The following is a 17,394-nucleotide window of genomic DNA, read 5'->3' as shown; positions in this document are numbered from 1 at the left end:
TTCAATGCACCACAGTGTCCGAAACTTTCATGTGTATATTTTATCAAACTATTGACGTGAGAATCTGCCAGAAATCTCTCCACACATCACTGTCTGGGTTGTGTTTATAAAACAGAATAACTTTTAACAGGCTTCCAATGATCATTACCATTTTGGTATCTTTTCAACTGATTACAGATTTTCCTAATTTCATTTTCCTCTTCACATCTTTAAAGTACATAATTTTGAAATTTTTTCCTTGACTATCATCCTCACTATCATTTACATTTCCCACTGGCATTCTTGACAGGTCATCAGCAATTACGTTTTCCATTCCTTTTATGAAATGAACTCTATATCTAAACTGTTGTAAGAACATTGACCATCTGGTAACTCTCCCATGATATAATTTACATTCCTGTATGTAAGTTAATGCTTTATGATCTGTATAGACTTTGAGTTCATGCCCAAACAAATAATTTTTAAATTTTTTGAATCCCCATACTATTGCCCAAAGTTCTTTTTTTTGTAATCATATAATTTCTCTCATGTTTTTGTAAGGTTTTACTTTTAAATGCTATAAAATAATGATCTATTTTCCCATTGATTTCTTTTTCTTGGAACAAATGTACCCCCAAACCATAATCACAACTGTCAGTCATCAAGCAAAATGGTAATGATAAACCAGGCCTATAAAGAATTTCACTATCTGTCAACTCTTTTTTAATTTCCTCAAAAGCTAACAGACATTCATCAGTCTAATCCCACACTGCATTTTTTCTTAACAGGTTATTTAAACATGGTGCATTAAGTGGCTGTGTTTTCACATATTTTTGATAAAAGTTCACTAATGCAAAATATGACTTCAAATCTTTCTTATTTCTAGGTTTTGGGAATTTTACGATGGCCTCTATCTTTTCTCCATCAGGTAAAATCCCTTTTTCACTTGTGCAATGTCCCAGAAATTTTAATTGTTTCATTGCAAATTCATATTTTTCAAATTTAGTGTCATACACCCCTGTCTCATTTTCTCTCCAATTTCCTGTACCAAGTCGAGGAATTTTGGATCTAATATCCAGCATGCTTAGCAAAAGGTAATTTTAAGTGTTTCTAGGTAGCTCTAGATGCCACAAATGGAAATTAAATAATGGACTACCATGGGGATCTGTTTTAGTCCCATCACTATTCAATTTATACATTAATGATTTACCAACCACATCAACTAAATTCATCTATGCTGATGACATTGCACTGGTAGCACAGAGCAGTAATTTCGAAGATGGTGAACAAATTCTTACAGAGGAGACGGAGAAGATGTCAACTTCCTTTAAGACCTGGAGATTGCTCCCAAGCTCATCAAAAACTGAAGTCTCTTGTTTCCATCTAGCGAATAATGCTGTGAACTAGAAACCAAGAGCTCTGCTCAATGGACAAACATTGAGGTACAATCCTTTCCCAAAATATCTTGGAATAACTCTAGGTAGCTACAAAGAGCACATCACCAATCTTTCTCATAAAGTTGCTGCAAGGAACAACATACTACATGAGCCCAGTGGTACCACCTGGGGAACCTCTGCTGACTGTTTGCATTTAACTGGTGTCAGTCTTGTGTACTCTGCTGCCGAGTACTGTGCACCTGTCTGGTTGGAAAGTAGACACAAAACTGAACGACACAATCCGCTGCATTACTGGTTCCATCAAATTAACCCCATGCCACTGGTTACCTGTACTAAGTCACATCCCTCCACCTCACTTGAGGCAGAAGGAAGTTCTATTGAAGAAGGCCGAGAAAATCTCTGCGTCACCCTCTCTACCACTGCACCAGGAATTCTGTCATCTGCCACAGCAATGATTGGAATCAAGAAGAACAGCAAGTGTTACTGCAGGACAGCTCAGCATGGATGGTTTTGATCTAAATGAAAGCTGGAAGCATGAATGGTCAACAAAAACATTGGGAACAAGAGCCCATCACCTTGATCCCACAAAGAAGCCAAAAAGGTTTTGACCTACCGAGGAACCTCTGGTGCTGCCTCAACAGGTTAAGGACTGGACATGGTTGTTGTAGCTACTTCAGATACAGATGGAACTGGATCAGTTCACCAATGTGTCAATGTAATCAAGAAGAGCAGACAATTGAACATCTAGTCCAACGCTGTCCACTTCATTCATACCCTGGAATTCCCGACGACTTGTTTACTCTCACACCCAGCTTAATTAATTAGTTGAAAAACATGGACTTTAAGGTTTAATCTTATCTTATATCGTATGTATACTGAATAAAATCAATTGTCTTATATCAACTGTATATTGTATAAAATCACCATACGATTAAATAAAATCCAATTTCCTTTAAAATTTGTATATGCTCTTCCCAGGTTCTGCTATATACTAAAATGTGATCCACATATATGATTAATTTTTCCAAGACTTCTTTATCCAAAACAATGTCTAATCCCCTAATGAATTCTGCTACAGATACATTTAAACCAAATGGTACAACACAGTACTGAACACTCTTTCCATTACACAAAAATGCAGTGTACTTTCTAGAATCTCTCCCCAGTTCAATCAGATGAAACCCAAAAGTTAAGTCAAGGCTAGTCATATACCTTACATTTTCAAACTTGTTAAACAGTTTATCTATGCTTTCAGGATGGTCAGTTTCTGTCTCTAAGTATCTATTTAGATGTCTTGAATCAAGAACTAATCGGATACCCCCATCTCATTTTGAAACCACTACTAATGGGTTATTGTGTGAACTATAACTTCTTTCTATTATTTTCCACCTTTCCATTTTCTGAAGGTCTCTTTCCACTTCTTTTCTTTTGCAGATGGGAATAGCATATGGTTTAATGAAGAATATATCATGCACTTTTAATTTCAGTTTACATTGATACCCTTTCACTCTCCCAGGTTTTACATCAAATATGTCATTATAATACCACAGAAAATCCTCAACTTCTCTTCTGTTCTCTACATTAAGGCTTTCAGTTTCAGACGCTTTTTTATCTACCATTTCACTGTAGGAGTCAACACTGTTATCGTTAATATAAAATTCTTCCCCTTCCTCACAATAACCATCACCGTTAGTCTCTTGTACCCCCTAATCAAATTACTTTGGCCATGATCTTTCATTACAATACTAGCTTCCCCATGAATTCCACTCTTTGGTTCAACAAATGTTATTTTCATGTCAGCCCAAATAAAATTTACTTTTGCCGTAACTATCTAGTTCATACCCAATATCATGTTTTCATTCAAGTCATCAAACACTAAACATCCTTGTGAAATTTGTACATCATTAATTTTAAATTCTAGTAAGACTTGTCTGGTAATCAATTTACAACTTTTTCCTGTTGCACCTTTTACCCTTACCCCTGTTACTGGAAATTCTGTGAAATTCTGATTATTTTTAATCCTATCTCTTAGCTTCTTTGATAATCCTGTAAGTGGGCTACCTGTGTCCAGCAGACAGTTTCCTACCCAATCAGAAATCGGTTCTACAATATATGAATTTCCAAGTTCTTTACCAGTTCCATTGACTTCATTTTCAAATAACAGAGCCTCCTCTATATCCCGGAAATTCACCCCTTTATCACAGTCACGTATTTCTTCTACTGCTTCTGCACATCCACTGATTATTTTTCTATTAGATGACTATTTTAGATTTTCAGAACTACTTTCCTTCCCTAAATACACATTTTGACAAATTTCTTTTATTATTTTAAACCTTTGGTCACTATGGTTACATTTGTTGTTATAGTCACCAACTACTTTCACTATTTTATCACTGATCAAATTTTCTCTCTCATTTTTATTAACACATTCAGACGCACTATCACTAACATTTACAGGCAAAATTAAACTATCATGCACTTTTCTACTTGTTTCAAAGTCATCACTCAAGCTTACGTCAACTTCTGCACATACCATTCCATCCAATTCTGTGAGCAATGTTGTGTCATCAACCTCGTCATCATCATCATCAGAAACATTATCATCACACTTAAAATTATTCTCAACACTAAATTCATTTCCATCTTCACACACATCTTCAAATACACGAACAACTTCAAGAATAAGATCCTTCTGTTATACCACATCATCATCATTTTCCTGTTTATTGCTTACTGTAATTTTATCTGGAAAAACACTGTCATCTTCACTTTCATTTCTAAGTACATGATCATTGGCTTCCATTCATACACCAGTATCAGTTCTTTCACTCATTTCACAATCACTCAACATTTTCACTAAACCATAATCATCAAATTTGTTCTCATCACCATCAGTAACTACTATTACATTACTACTATCAAAGAAATTTGTCAAAATGTTTTCTTCTATTTTAAATTCAGATTTTCATTTCCATTTTTGTTCATCTTTGTTCTCAGATAAAAAATTCTCCCAAAATTCCCTCTCAAAATTCATTCTGTTCATTTCAGTTGTCTTCAGGATACATAGTTTTGGTATGCCCTATTTGTTCTACCCCTTCCCTTTCTAAAATCACCACAAAGTGTCTGATTATAAGCACCATTTCTATTTTCCTCACTCCACCAGGCTCTGAAAGAGGCAGGCCTTAGTTTTCCAGACCATTCCTTCTGTTATCAAAATTGTTACCATTATTTCCTTGACCTTGTCCCCACTGCCTATTTCTTGGTTCAAAATTTCTGTTCTCTGGTCTCTGCCTATCATTTCTTTCCCCATTTCTTCTGTCATCATTTCTGTGTCTACTGCTCCCATACTTTTCATATCTAAAATCTCCCCTCCTATTCCTATGTTCAAAATGATCATATAAAGCTCTACTATTTCTATTTCTACTGCCATCTTGCCTGTTATTATACCTTTCATTTCTTTCCCAGGCTAAGTCTAATTTGTCAATATATCTCAAAAATTCGTTAGTAGTGTTATCAGGCCCATAGACCAGCCTCCACTGTACTCTTTGTGGCAAATGTCTTTTCAAAGCATCAATTTGAATCATCTTATCTAATGGCTTATCTAAATGCACTAATATTTTTAACTGCTGTTCACAAAATGTTTTCATTCTACCACTACTTTGTTTGAAATTTAGAACATTTAAGAACTCGGACTTGATTCTGGCTTGTCTAGTTTCTGGCCAAAATTTATTTATAAAAGCACGTTCAACTTCACAAAAGGTTGTGCCAGATTTGATTGTCTGGTTAGCCCACGAGAGAGCCTCGCCATACAAGAATTTTTAATGAATTTAATTTTTAAATTGTCATTCATGCTACTTTCACAATTGTGTTTAATTTGAAACATAAAGTCAACAGGATGTATATTCCCTTCCCCTGAAAAGGCTTTGATATTAATATTATTCCAAAACTGATTGTAGCTGCTGAAAGATTTTATAGTAACAGTGTCCTTAGTTTCCTGAATTCGTGAACAGAAATTTGAAACTTAGCATAAATATGTACCTGCATCTTCTTTTAGCTCTGTAAAATTGTCATTCACAATTTTGGTAAAGTTTTGTATACTTTTAACTCTCTCAGTAATTTTTTTAACTAGGCTACATCTTTGTTAAACTTTTTTAAATGTTGAAACTCTGAGGTTGCATATTTTTCAAAACTATCATCTTTTCTTTCTAGAGAATCTAACGTTTCTTCACAATTCTGCTGTTCTTGTTTTAAAGTAGAAATTTCCCCCTCTATAACTGACTTGTTTCTGGTACTTTTGTCTACTTGAACCCATAATTTTTCTAAGCTATCTTTTGTTTCACATATTTTGTTCCCATGTCCATCTGATTTCTTTCCAGTAGAGTAAAGTTTTTGACAGAGAAAAGTTTTATGTTCATCAGTTGACTTTTTCTGTTCCTCCATCAGCTGAACTAATCTATCCAAAACAGACACACTTGATTCAAACCTACGAAAATGTGAACCTTCACTTACATTATTGTGGTCACTGTTTTCCCCATTTCCATTGTTTCGATTAACTACATTACTTTCATCATGGATTGATGAAGGAATACTTGTGTCATTATCATTTATTTCCTCCCCACTAACATTTGCACCATTCTGATTGTTTACATCAACCTCCCTGTTGTCTTCCATATTAACAAAGCTAGCAAAAACATTTTCAAACAATTAACAAAAAAATGAAATAATTTTTTGTACTTACAGTACTTTTCTTCTTCTAGGCCTTTTTTGACTACTTCAGTTGACCTCGTTTTGACAATTATCATTATGTTCTTCGTATTGTAGTGCTGCTGATTACCATCTCGTTTTTCCTCACATGACCCTAAAGTAAAATATGAAGTTATAAACTTTTTCTGAAACAAAATGTAAGATTAATTTACAGAATTATGACCAATCCCAGTTCATTCACCACATGTGAAATTTATTATTTAACAAAGCTTATAATTTTGTAGGGTGTACTCATCCACATATCTGCTGCTGCCGCAGGCTCATGTTGTCTACTGCAACATGGGTTTTAAGCCATGATTAATAAATACAAACATTAAGTTTCAGAACTTTTATTCTAGTGGGGGCTGTGTGGAAGGGACTGGGTAATAGAAAGCACTGAAGCTCTAATAGTTGTAGGTACAGAGAGCTGGCTAAAGTCGGAAATAAGTTCAACCGAAATTTTTTCAAATGATCTAAGTGTTCAGAAAGGATAGATTAAATACAGTTGATGGTGGAGTATTTTTTGCTGTCAGAGGTAGTTTGACCTGTAGCAAAATTGAAGTAGTTAGTTTGCGTGAAATAGTATGGGTAGAGGTTATACCTGACGATCAGACTAAACTATTAATTGGACCATTTTATGCCCCTCCCCCCCCCTCCCGACTCAGAAGATATAGTTACTGTTCAAAGAAAACTTGAGTCTCATTTTCAATAAGTACCTCGCCCATACAATTATAGGTGGTGGTGACTTCAATCTATCCTCAATATGCTGAAAAAATTGTATGTTTAAAGCTGGCAGCAGGCATAAAATGTCATCCGAAAGTCTACTGAACGCTTTCTCAGAAAATTATTTTGAACAATTTGGTTGCAAAAGCATACTTGACCTTTTAGCAACAAATAATCCTGGGACAAGTAGTGAGTATTGTGATGAATACAGGAATTAGCGACCACAAGGCAGTTGCTGCTGGGCTGAATACCATAACACCTACAACCATCAAAAAGAAATGCAAAGTATATCTATTTAAAAAAGCTGATAAAAATGCTCTTAATGCCTTTTTAAGAGACACTCTTCAATCCTTATGATCTGATCACGTAAATGTAGAAAAGTTGTGGAATGTTTTCAGAGAGATAGTGTGGCGCCGATGAGGTCAACACCAGAATCGATCTGAGTATCGTCTTTGAACTTAGCTAAACATTATCTTTGTGCAGTGCCACCTTGCTTGTGTAAAGAGGTGAATAAATGAACTCTTGCAAAATGGGAGTGTTGTTTGGTGAAACTGACCTGAACTTCCTCCTCACTGGTGACCCCGAGTTGTTAAGTCTGCCGTTTTCGCCGTTTTATTGTGTCCGCGGCCTCCATGTCTGTTATGTTCATGTGTATTACTTTGACTCATCATTCGAACAATGACTTCGGCCCAACGCCTAACGCTGGATTTTGTGATCGACATGCATTGTGTTTTGGGCGATGTACATCTGCCAGGACTGCAACACGATGGCTCTCACTTGACTATTACGCCGATTTTGCCAGAGCCTGCAACAATAGGTGAGGTTAGGAGTGTACATGACTGTGGCTATCTGAAGCCTTTGTTTCCACCACATGTGCCCTCCCTCATCGACGGTGCAGTTACCTCTTACGGATCTCCGTGCAGTGCAGGACCAATGTCGATTCCTGCAAATGCTTCGTTTGACAACCTACCACCGCCAAGACAACGATTTGCCACGCCAAAATCCATGCAGTACCACGTGGATTCCTGCCACGTGGCTGGAACTGCTTTGTTCACAGGTCAACCTCCTCAGCATCCGACCAAGCCCTTGCCTGCCTCGATTAAGCCTCAGCACATGCCTTGCTGCTTCGATACCTCAGCCTGCAACAGGAACAATAACTTGTTATCTATGTCTGACCTCCATCTCCATCCTCCTGCTACGCCTCAGTGTTTTGTGTCACGATATTCACCTTATCTGCACACCATTTTGAGTGGAGTGACTACGAACAGTGGACATTCACACATTCTGTCTGACGTTCGACATCATTTTCCACACTCTGCTTCTGGACAGTGAGCACCAGTCGAGCTACCTCTACCGTTCTCAGCACATCCCGGTGCCTCATCTGCACCGGTCTTCTGTGACACATCAATCCGAACACACCCACAGCGTGTTGAGCTCCTGCAACCGCAATCGACACAGCACGGTGTCTCAGCCGCCTCGGCCTTCCGCGTCGCAACGGATCGCACTCAACCACAACGCGTCACCTGCACGCTGCCACCCGACTAGCCGTCGTCGCCACATACTCGGGAGGCACACTCTCCTGGAATACTGCAGCAACAGCAGCTCGTTTCAGGCAGTGCCCCGACGAATTCAACTCAACCTGTTCTTCCAAACATTCTACAAAGCTTACCGACGCTGCCGCCATTTAATCTCGAAAGAGCAACAACCTGGTTCAAAAATGTGGATGAAGTGATCAACCATTTCAAACTAGACGAGTCAGCCAGGTTTCTACGCCTCATCACCCACCTGCACGACCAGGAGGACTTGATTGCTGACCAGGTCGACACCCCAGCTCATCTACCCGATACACTCTAGCCAAAGAGACTGTTCTATGTCGGCTTGCACGCTCTACTGAGGCAGAAATACAGCAAGTGCTCCCCGTCGAGCAACTATGCAATGACAAACCTTCCCAACTCTGGAGATGGCTACGCACCCTGGTCAGCTCCGATCTACTCTCTGACACAGCTCTTTGCGCCATCTGGTCAGATAAACTATCTCATCATATCTGCTTTGCTCTGGCTCAGTAGACTCCAGAACCTGTCTAGCAAACAGTGACAATTGTTGACAAGCTACACGATACATCACTGCTCTATTTCGCCAGCCACTGCCTACCTGACAAGTCTCAGGTTCAGGCTCATCGTCCTGTGGCCGGATGTAGCTGGGGTCGCAGTGTGCCGACCGATCCGTCTCATCTCATCCGCACGTGCTCGTCTCTGTCAACGATGTTACAAGAAACCGTGCATAAGTGCCTTGTCGAGCTCGAAAACGTCGCTCGCCCACGCAAGGAAAACTTCGAGCTCTCCCTTCGGCTCCACGAAACTCAGCTCCAGCTCTCCGACGCAGCAAAGGAATTACAGACAGTGCAGCAACGACAAAGCAAGGTCAGCAAGTGCACTGAATCTGCTTGCATTCCCAGCAATCGAGCCTCCGTGTGCTTACCTCCCACTACCCCTCGCAACTGTGCTATCAAGTCTACCATAACGTGTACTGACAGTTCCACAGGACTACACCCCTCTAACGAGGCAGCATTTGACACTCGGCCAGACATGAGTGTGCATGCGCGACGAGCATCACGTGTTCCTGAACTGATGGCTCCTACCCCTCCCCTTGTGGATAGCACCTCAAACTATGTAACTTCGGCTCTTGCGCGCCGCTGTGCAACCGCCACTGACAACACAAACAGTGCACTTGCACCTAGCACTTCGCCCACGACCGTGCTGCCACAGGCCACGCCCTCGATCAATAGACTCACTAACGCCTCACGAGCTCTACCGAGCTCAGCCGACCACAGTGCCACTGCTTCGGTCCGGCGGCCATCTTGTCACGTTGAGTTCTGGGACACTTCGCTGCCTCAGCTCACATTGGATCTTCCGAGTGGCTCCGAACGCCACGACCTCACCTCGGCTGCCGCGCCTTTGCCTGCCACACATTGTAAAAAAAACCGCCTCCCGTGCCGCCGGCAACAATTCCGTCATCACCAACGAAACGGTTCACACGCTTCGCCTCGTGCCTGCCCCCCAATCTCCAGTAAACCACATCAACTTTGTCCCAAGTGCCTCTCCGACCTTAAAAAGCAGATTTCTGAACTTCTAAGCTCCGGTGCCATCGAACCCTTTGCCAGCAGCTGGCCAGCATGTGCGGAGACTACCATCAACTAAATGCATGAACAATTATGGACACCTACCCCATACCCAACATTGCCGACTTTACCAGTTCCCTCGCAGGTGCGACCACGTTCTGTGTCATTGATTGCAAACGGGCCTACCACCAGATCCCCATGGCTCCTAAAGACAGCAATCACCACCCCAATTGTGTTATTTCAGTTTCGATTCATGCCCTTTGGTCTGAAAAACGCAACCCAGACCTGGCATCGCTTCATCAACGAAGTGCTATTCGAACTAAAATTCTGCTTTGCATATCTTGATGACATTCTTGTGTTCAGCTCCTCCGTCGAGGACAACATTCGACATGTGCAAACTGTGATGAACACTCTCGCGGCAGCAGGCATCGAGACCAACCAGGACGAATTGCAGCTATATCAACCCATTGTCACTTTTCTTGGTTTTCGGGCCTCTGCCGATGCCATTTCACTGCCCCCTGAGAAGGTACAAACAAAACTAAACCTACCCAGACCTTCGTCATTCAAAGAGCTCCGGCACTTTCTGGGGATGGTTAATTACTGTCGCCGACCTCTACCTCGGGCTGCGGGGATTCAGGCTCCACTGACGTACGCCATGGCAGGCACCAAGACTTCTGGATCTCAGCCCGTTCCATGGACCCCTGTTACGACTGACTCTTTCATTGCCCTCAAAAATCTTCTTGCCGAGGCCTGCACCATCGCCCATCCTCATCCCAGTGCGTAGCTTTTCATCACCACAGCATAGCTTTTCATCACCACAGACGCAAGCCAGACAGTCGATGGCCAAACTTCGCCTCTGCAGTTCTTCTGATGCAAGCTCACCAATGCACAACAGAAATATTTCGCCTTTGACAGGAGTCACTCACGGTCTACGAAGCGATCAAGCATTCTAAGACTGACATCGAGCGATGCCCTTTCTATGTTTTAACAGACCACAAACCCTTGGCTGTGGCCATTACAAACCTGCCAGCTGACCCACCTCCTTGCCGCTTCAGATACATGGACTTCATATCTCAGTTCACCACCGATGTCAGACACACAAAGGGTGCTGACAATATAGTTACTGATTTCCTTTCACAAGTTGACACTGTTCATTCACTGTTAGACCTCTCTGAACTGCCTAACCTCCAATCCGCCAACAAGGACACGAAAAACCTGATTTCACACTCTGCCTCTTCACTACACTTTGTCCGGACCACCTTCCCTGGCATTTCTGGTGAGATCTAGTGCGATGACAGTACAGGCACATTACGCCCCCTCATCCCAACCATGCTCCATTGAATTGTCTTCAGTGCACTGTATAATTTAGCCCACCCCAGTGTTTGTGCATCTGCCCACCTCATAGCGGAGTGCTTTCTGTGGAGAAATGTCAACAAAGAGTACCAGCAATGGGCAAGCTCCTGCGTCGCGTGCCAACGCTGCAAAGTACAGATGCACACTTCACCCCCCCCTCGGCGCCTTTTTGAACCCTCCTTGGTGTTTCCAACATGTTCATATTGACACTGTCGGTCGTCTCCCCCTTCTTACGGCTTTCGTTATGTTCTCTCGTCTATCAACCAAACAAGTCGCTGGGTGGAGGCTGTCCCCCTCCCCAATGTCACGGCAGAAACTGTTGCTCGAGCTTTCGTCGAGTCATGGGTATCACATTTTGGATGTCCAGCTATCATCACCACTGACCAGGGCAGACAATTTGAGTCGGGCCTGTTCAACGAGAACTGTAATATTTGTGGCATCTGGCGCATCCATACCACAGCATATCACCCGCAAAGTAACGGGCTAGTTGAGCACTGGCACCGCACTTTCAAGGCGGCTCTTCAATGCCATAACTCTCTATGGACGGAGGCCTTTCCCCTTGTGCTACTCGGCATTCGTGCGATCTATAAGGAAGACCTCAAAGGCGCAATAGATGAGTTCGTATACGGGCAGAACATTGTTCTCCCTGGTGAACTTGTGAGCCCTTCCGCTTCTCTCCCTCAGTCTGACTTACCCTCCTTCATGGACCATGTCAGACACCGCTTCATCAACCTCCACAGCCCTCCGCCCGCCAGCCATTCACGCCCTAAGGTTCACGTCACGAAATCTCTGGACAATTATGAATCCATCATGCTCTTAGATGACACCGTCCATGATCCCCTCCAACCTCCATATACTGGACCATACCGAGTTCTCTGGTGCTCAGCCAACACCTATGACATCCAGATAAAAGATTTAGCTGTTACCGTCTCTCTCAACAGACTCAAGCCTGTTCATGTTGAGCCCACTTCTACCCCCCTTCAGGCCACGACCAAGCCACTCACTGTCAAGGCTCACAAAGCTCTGACCACTCCCTCCACTTCAGACTTACACACTCGGTCGAGTGACTTCCAGCATCAATCGTCGAGCTCTTCTCCGACCTTGCCCTCTACTCCAGTCTCACGCACTCCATTGAGTGACCACATGCTCCCCACGTAGAGCTTACCTACAATCGCGCCCTCGCCGCCAGGCCCTTTGCCAGTCCCTTCGACCTCTCCCCCATCACCTGCCCCCCCCCCCCATCTTGAACGTGCCCTCGCTCGAGGTGTTTGTGCCTGCCCCCCCCCCCCCCCCCCAGACATAATCCACGACATCTCTATAATACTACACGATGACACACTGTTCATCGTGTGTTTCCCTTCATCTGGTGCTCATGACACAACCTCTGCCATTTCCTGCCACCTGATGACATGTGTTCCCCTCTAGCCCGACGTCGACAGGGACATGCTTTGTGTGTTCGCCACACCCTCCAGAGACATCGTCATCGTCACTCCGTTCCTCCCGCAAACCGCCGGCCCACCTGTCGCCGCTAGACCAGCACGCCCAGTACGACGCCCAGCTCGCTTCAGCGACTTCCAGGTTCGGTGGCCGGACCTTCCTTCACGACATCTGCCCACACAGCTCCCCGACGACGCTGTCAAGCTGACCATGTCCGGCTCCTGCGAACCACCCCTGCCGACGCCATAGTCACCCCATCCCCCCTGGGACACACAGGAGTACTCCGTACTGCAGGGAGGGGGAGGGGGGGAGGCTATGTGGCATCGATGAGATCGACACCAGAATCGATCTGAGTATCGCCTTTGAACTAAGTAAACATCATATTTGTGCAGTGCCACCTTGCTTGTGTAAAGAGGTGAATAAATGAACTATTGCAAAATGGGAATGTTTTTTGGTGAAACTGACCTGAACTTCCTCCTCAATAGTATCGACAGTAATTGAGAGATATATACCACATAAATTAATAAGTGATGGTACTGATCCCCCATGGTACACAAAATGGGTCAGATCATTGTTTCAGAAGTCAAGAAAAAAGCGTGCCAAATTTAAAAGAATGTAAAAACCCAAAGATTCGAGATGCTTTTAATAATTTCGACAACAAACTCCTGTCTCGAAATCTGGCAGAAAACCCAAAGAGATTCTGGTCACACATAAAGCACACCAGTGGCAAGACACAATCAACACCTTCACTGCACAATAGCAACAGTAAAGTAACTGATGACAGTGCCACTAAAGCAGAGTTATTAAACACGGTTTTCCGAAACGACTTGGTCAAAGAAGACCAAGTAAATATTCCTGAATCCCAATCAACAACAACTGCCAAGATGAGAAACATAGAAGTAGATATCCTCAGAGTAACAAAGCAACTTAAATCACTTAATAAAGGCAGGGTCTCCGGAACAGATTGTATAACAGTCAGGTTCCTCTCAGAGTATGCTGATAGAATACACCATATTTAGCAATTATATTCAACCACTCGCTCACAGAAAGATCCATACCTAAAGACTGGTAAATTGCTCAGGTCACACTAATACCGAAAAGGGAAGTAGGAGTAATCCACTGAATTACAGGCCTATATCACTAACGTCGATTTGCAGTAGGGTTTAGGAACATATACTGTATTCGAACATTATGAACTACCTTGAATAAAATGTTCTATTGACATAGAGCCAGAACGGTTTCAGAAAATATCATTCTTGTGAAACACAATTACCTCTTTATACTCATGAAGTAATAAGTGCTATCGACAGAGGATGTCAAATTGATCCACATTTTTAGATTTCCAGAAGCCTTTTGACACCGTTTCTCACAAGCAACTTAAACCAAACTGCGTGCCTATGAAGTATTGCCTCAGTTGTGCGACTGGATTCATGATTTCCTGTCAGAAAGGTCACAGTGCGTAGTAATAGGCAGAAAGTCATTGAGTAAAACAAAAGTAATATCCGGTGTTTCCCAAGGAAGTGTTATAGGCCCTCTGTTGTTCCTGTTCCTTATTAACGACATAGGAGACAATCTGAGTAACTGTCTTAGATTGTTTGCAGATGATGCTGTCATTATCATCTTGTAAAGTCATCAGATGATCAAAATGACTTACAAAATGATTTAAATAAGATATCTGTATGGTGCAAAAAGTGGCAGTTGACCCTGAACAAAGAAAAGTGTGACATTATTCACATGTGTACTAAAAGAAATAAGCTAAATTTTGATTATGTGATAAGTCACACAAATCCGAAGGCTGTAAATTCAGCAAAATACTTAGGAATTACAATTACAAATAACCTAAACTGGAATGATCACATAGATAATATTGTGGGTAGAGCAAACCAAAGACTGTGATTCATTGGCAGAACACTTAGAAGGTGTAACAGGTCTACTAAAGAGACTGCTTACACTACACTTGTCCACCCTATTCTGGAGTATTGCTGTGCAGTGTGGGATCCACATCAGGTGCGACTGACGGATGACATCGAAAAAGTACAAGGAAGGGAAGCTCATTTTGTATTATCACGAAATAGTGGAGATAGTGTCACAGACATGATACATGTGCTGGAGTGGCAGTCATTAAAACAAAGGCGTATTTTGTTGCAATGGGATCTTGTCATGAAATTTCAATCACCAGTTTTCTCCTCTGATTGTGAAAACATTCTGTTGGCACCCACCTACATAGGGAGAAAAGATCATCACGATAAAATAACAGAAATCAGGGCTTGCACAGAAAAATTTAAATGCTTGTTTTTCCCACATGCCGTTTGAGAGTGTAACAGTAGAGAGACAGCTTGAAGGGGATTCATTGAAGCCTCTGCCAGGCACTTTATTGTGAATAACAGAGTAATCACATAGATGTAGATGTAAATGAAGATATTTCATGATTGTACTGACATGCTGACAACACTGACTTACATTTTCCTTAAGTCATTACATGCTTCTTGCACAGAATCTAGTAAAATTCTTCTCTCTAATGCCAACATGGCTGCCCCTTTATATATGTATATGAATCTGAACAATCCAAGGCATTGTTATAAAGGGTTTTTTAATAAAATTACAATTAAAACTTTTGTTAAGAAATTAATGACATACTTCAACAGTTGCACTGTCACTGATAGAATGAATAAATTTGTTGAACTTTAACCATTTAATATTTTATAAATGTGAAAATACTCAAACATGAAATATTAACAATACTTTTACTACTTTAATAAAACGCAAAAGATACATGGATCAGAAAATGTTCCTACCAATATTGATGTTTCCAAGTCACCCATTGAGTGTGGCAATATAGGTCTTTTTTTTTATTGACAAAATACTAAAGAACTACCTATGTTTACGTGCCACTTATAACATTTTTGCTAACTACATTTTAATTTTCTAATCAATTCTGATTCTCTCAGTTGGTTTTTCATTTAAATACAACAGACTTTCATTTAGTTACCGTTTTAATACAAATCCATCTCAATTTCAATGAAATGACTTTGATCTATGTATACAATCATTTTTTTTGCAGATTTCGCCTAATTACATTAATCCTAAATGTTCCTACCAATTACAGGACTTATTACTTCAAATGGGTTTCAATGGATTGTTACATCTCAGCTACTCCTCATATTCCACAATGGTCCAACTTCTGGAGCAATATTTTGTAATCAACACAATCAAACATCTTAGTTAAATCAAAAATATGCCTAGCATTTGAAACCTTGTGTTTAATCCATCCAGTACCTCACAGGGAAAAGAGAGTATAGCATTTTCAGTTGTTAAACCACTTCTAAACCTGAACTGTACATTTGACAGGAAATTATGTGGTGTAAAATGATCAGTTATTCTTACATACACAGCCTTTTTAATAACTTTAGCAAACACTGATGGCATAGATATAGGTTTAAAATTGTCTACATTATCTCTTTCTCCCTTTTTATAAAGCAGCTTTGCTACTGAGTACTTTAATCGTTCAGGAAACTGACCATTCCTAAAGAAAAAATTACAAATATGGCTAAATACAGGGCCAACATGTGCAGCACAGTACTTTAATATTCTGCTAAACACTACATCATAACCATGAGAGTCCTTAGTCTTAAGTGATTTAATTATTGAGTCAATCTCCTCCTTGTCAGTATCACAGAGGAGTATTTCAGACATCAGTCTTGAAAAGGCATTTGCAAGAGTGTTATATGTTCCCTGTTGAAACTAAGTTTTTATTTAATTCACCAGCAATGCTCAGAAAATGGTTGTTAAATACTCTGCGTATATCTGATGTATTAGTATCAGAAATATTTTTACTGTGAACTGATTTTATATCGTCACCCGTGTGCTGTTGACCAGACACTTCCTTCAAAGCTGACCATATGGTTTTAATTTTATCCAGTGAATTAGCTATTCTATTTGTGTGCCACATACTCTTTGCCATCCTAATAACATTTTAAGCACCTTACACTACTGTTTGTAATGGGCTGCTATAGGTTGATTGTGACTTCTTCTAACATTTTCATATAATTTTCACTTTGTACTACATGATACCCTTATCCCACTAATCAGCAACCCAGAATGCCTTTTACTGCTAGTACCCTGTTTAGAATGTTCTAATGGAAAGCAGCTCTCAAGGAGCATGACAAATGTGTTAGGGAAAGCATTATATTTGTCATATATGTTATCGGCTCTATAAACATACTGCCACTGTTGTTCCTTGACGAGGTTTAAAAAACTCTCTATTGCCATTGGATTAGCTTTCCTACATAGTTTGCAATTATGTATAACATTTGTTTGAGTACAAAAGCCTTTTAGTGTTAAAATTCATGCATCATCGTCTGAAAGTTCATTCGCCCTTTTACTAACAGAATGCCCATCTGGTAATCAAGAATGAATAAAAGTATTGTTTATGGCTGTGCTACTGTTCACCTGCCCCCTGATTGGGAAGAAACATAGTCTGCATCAGATCATATGAGTTTAGGAGATTTACCAACATCTTTTTTCTTGAACAGTCACATACAAAATTAATATTGAAGTCACCACATAATCAAATTTATGGTACTTCGTACAAAGTGAATCAAAACCCCTCTCTAGCTTGAACAGAAGTTCTCTGAAATCAGAGTT

General features: G+C 41.0%; 1 protein-coding gene and 1 long non-coding RNA gene across 3 annotated transcripts in view; one reads left to right on the top strand and one right to left on the bottom strand.

The window, feature by feature from the left end:
* Positions 1–17,394, top strand: part of LOC126267918 (dynein intermediate chain 3, ciliary-like) — a 217,311-nt gene that overhangs the window by 35,763 nt on the left and 164,154 nt on the right. The gene's annotated exons all lie outside the window — the stretch shown is intronic.
* The window catches only part of LOC126365947 (uncharacterized), a 72,783-nt gene that overhangs the window by 33,636 nt on the left and 21,753 nt on the right, over positions 1–17,394 (bottom strand). For both annotated transcript variants that reach the window (XR_007566275.1, XR_007566274.1), the window contains exon 2: positions 6,115–6,234. This is a non-coding gene — a long non-coding RNA (uncharacterized LOC126365947). The remainder of the gene's footprint in view (positions 1–6,114; positions 6,235–17,394) is intronic.

This window comes from Schistocerca gregaria, chromosome 4, assembly GCF_023897955.1.
Source record: "Schistocerca gregaria isolate iqSchGreg1 chromosome 4, iqSchGreg1.2, whole genome shotgun sequence".
Classification (NCBI taxonomy): domain Eukaryota; kingdom Metazoa; phylum Arthropoda; class Insecta; order Orthoptera; family Acrididae; genus Schistocerca; species Schistocerca gregaria.
The sequence above is the reverse complement of the archived record's forward strand: the minus strand, read 5'-3'. Positions and strand labels throughout refer to the sequence as shown.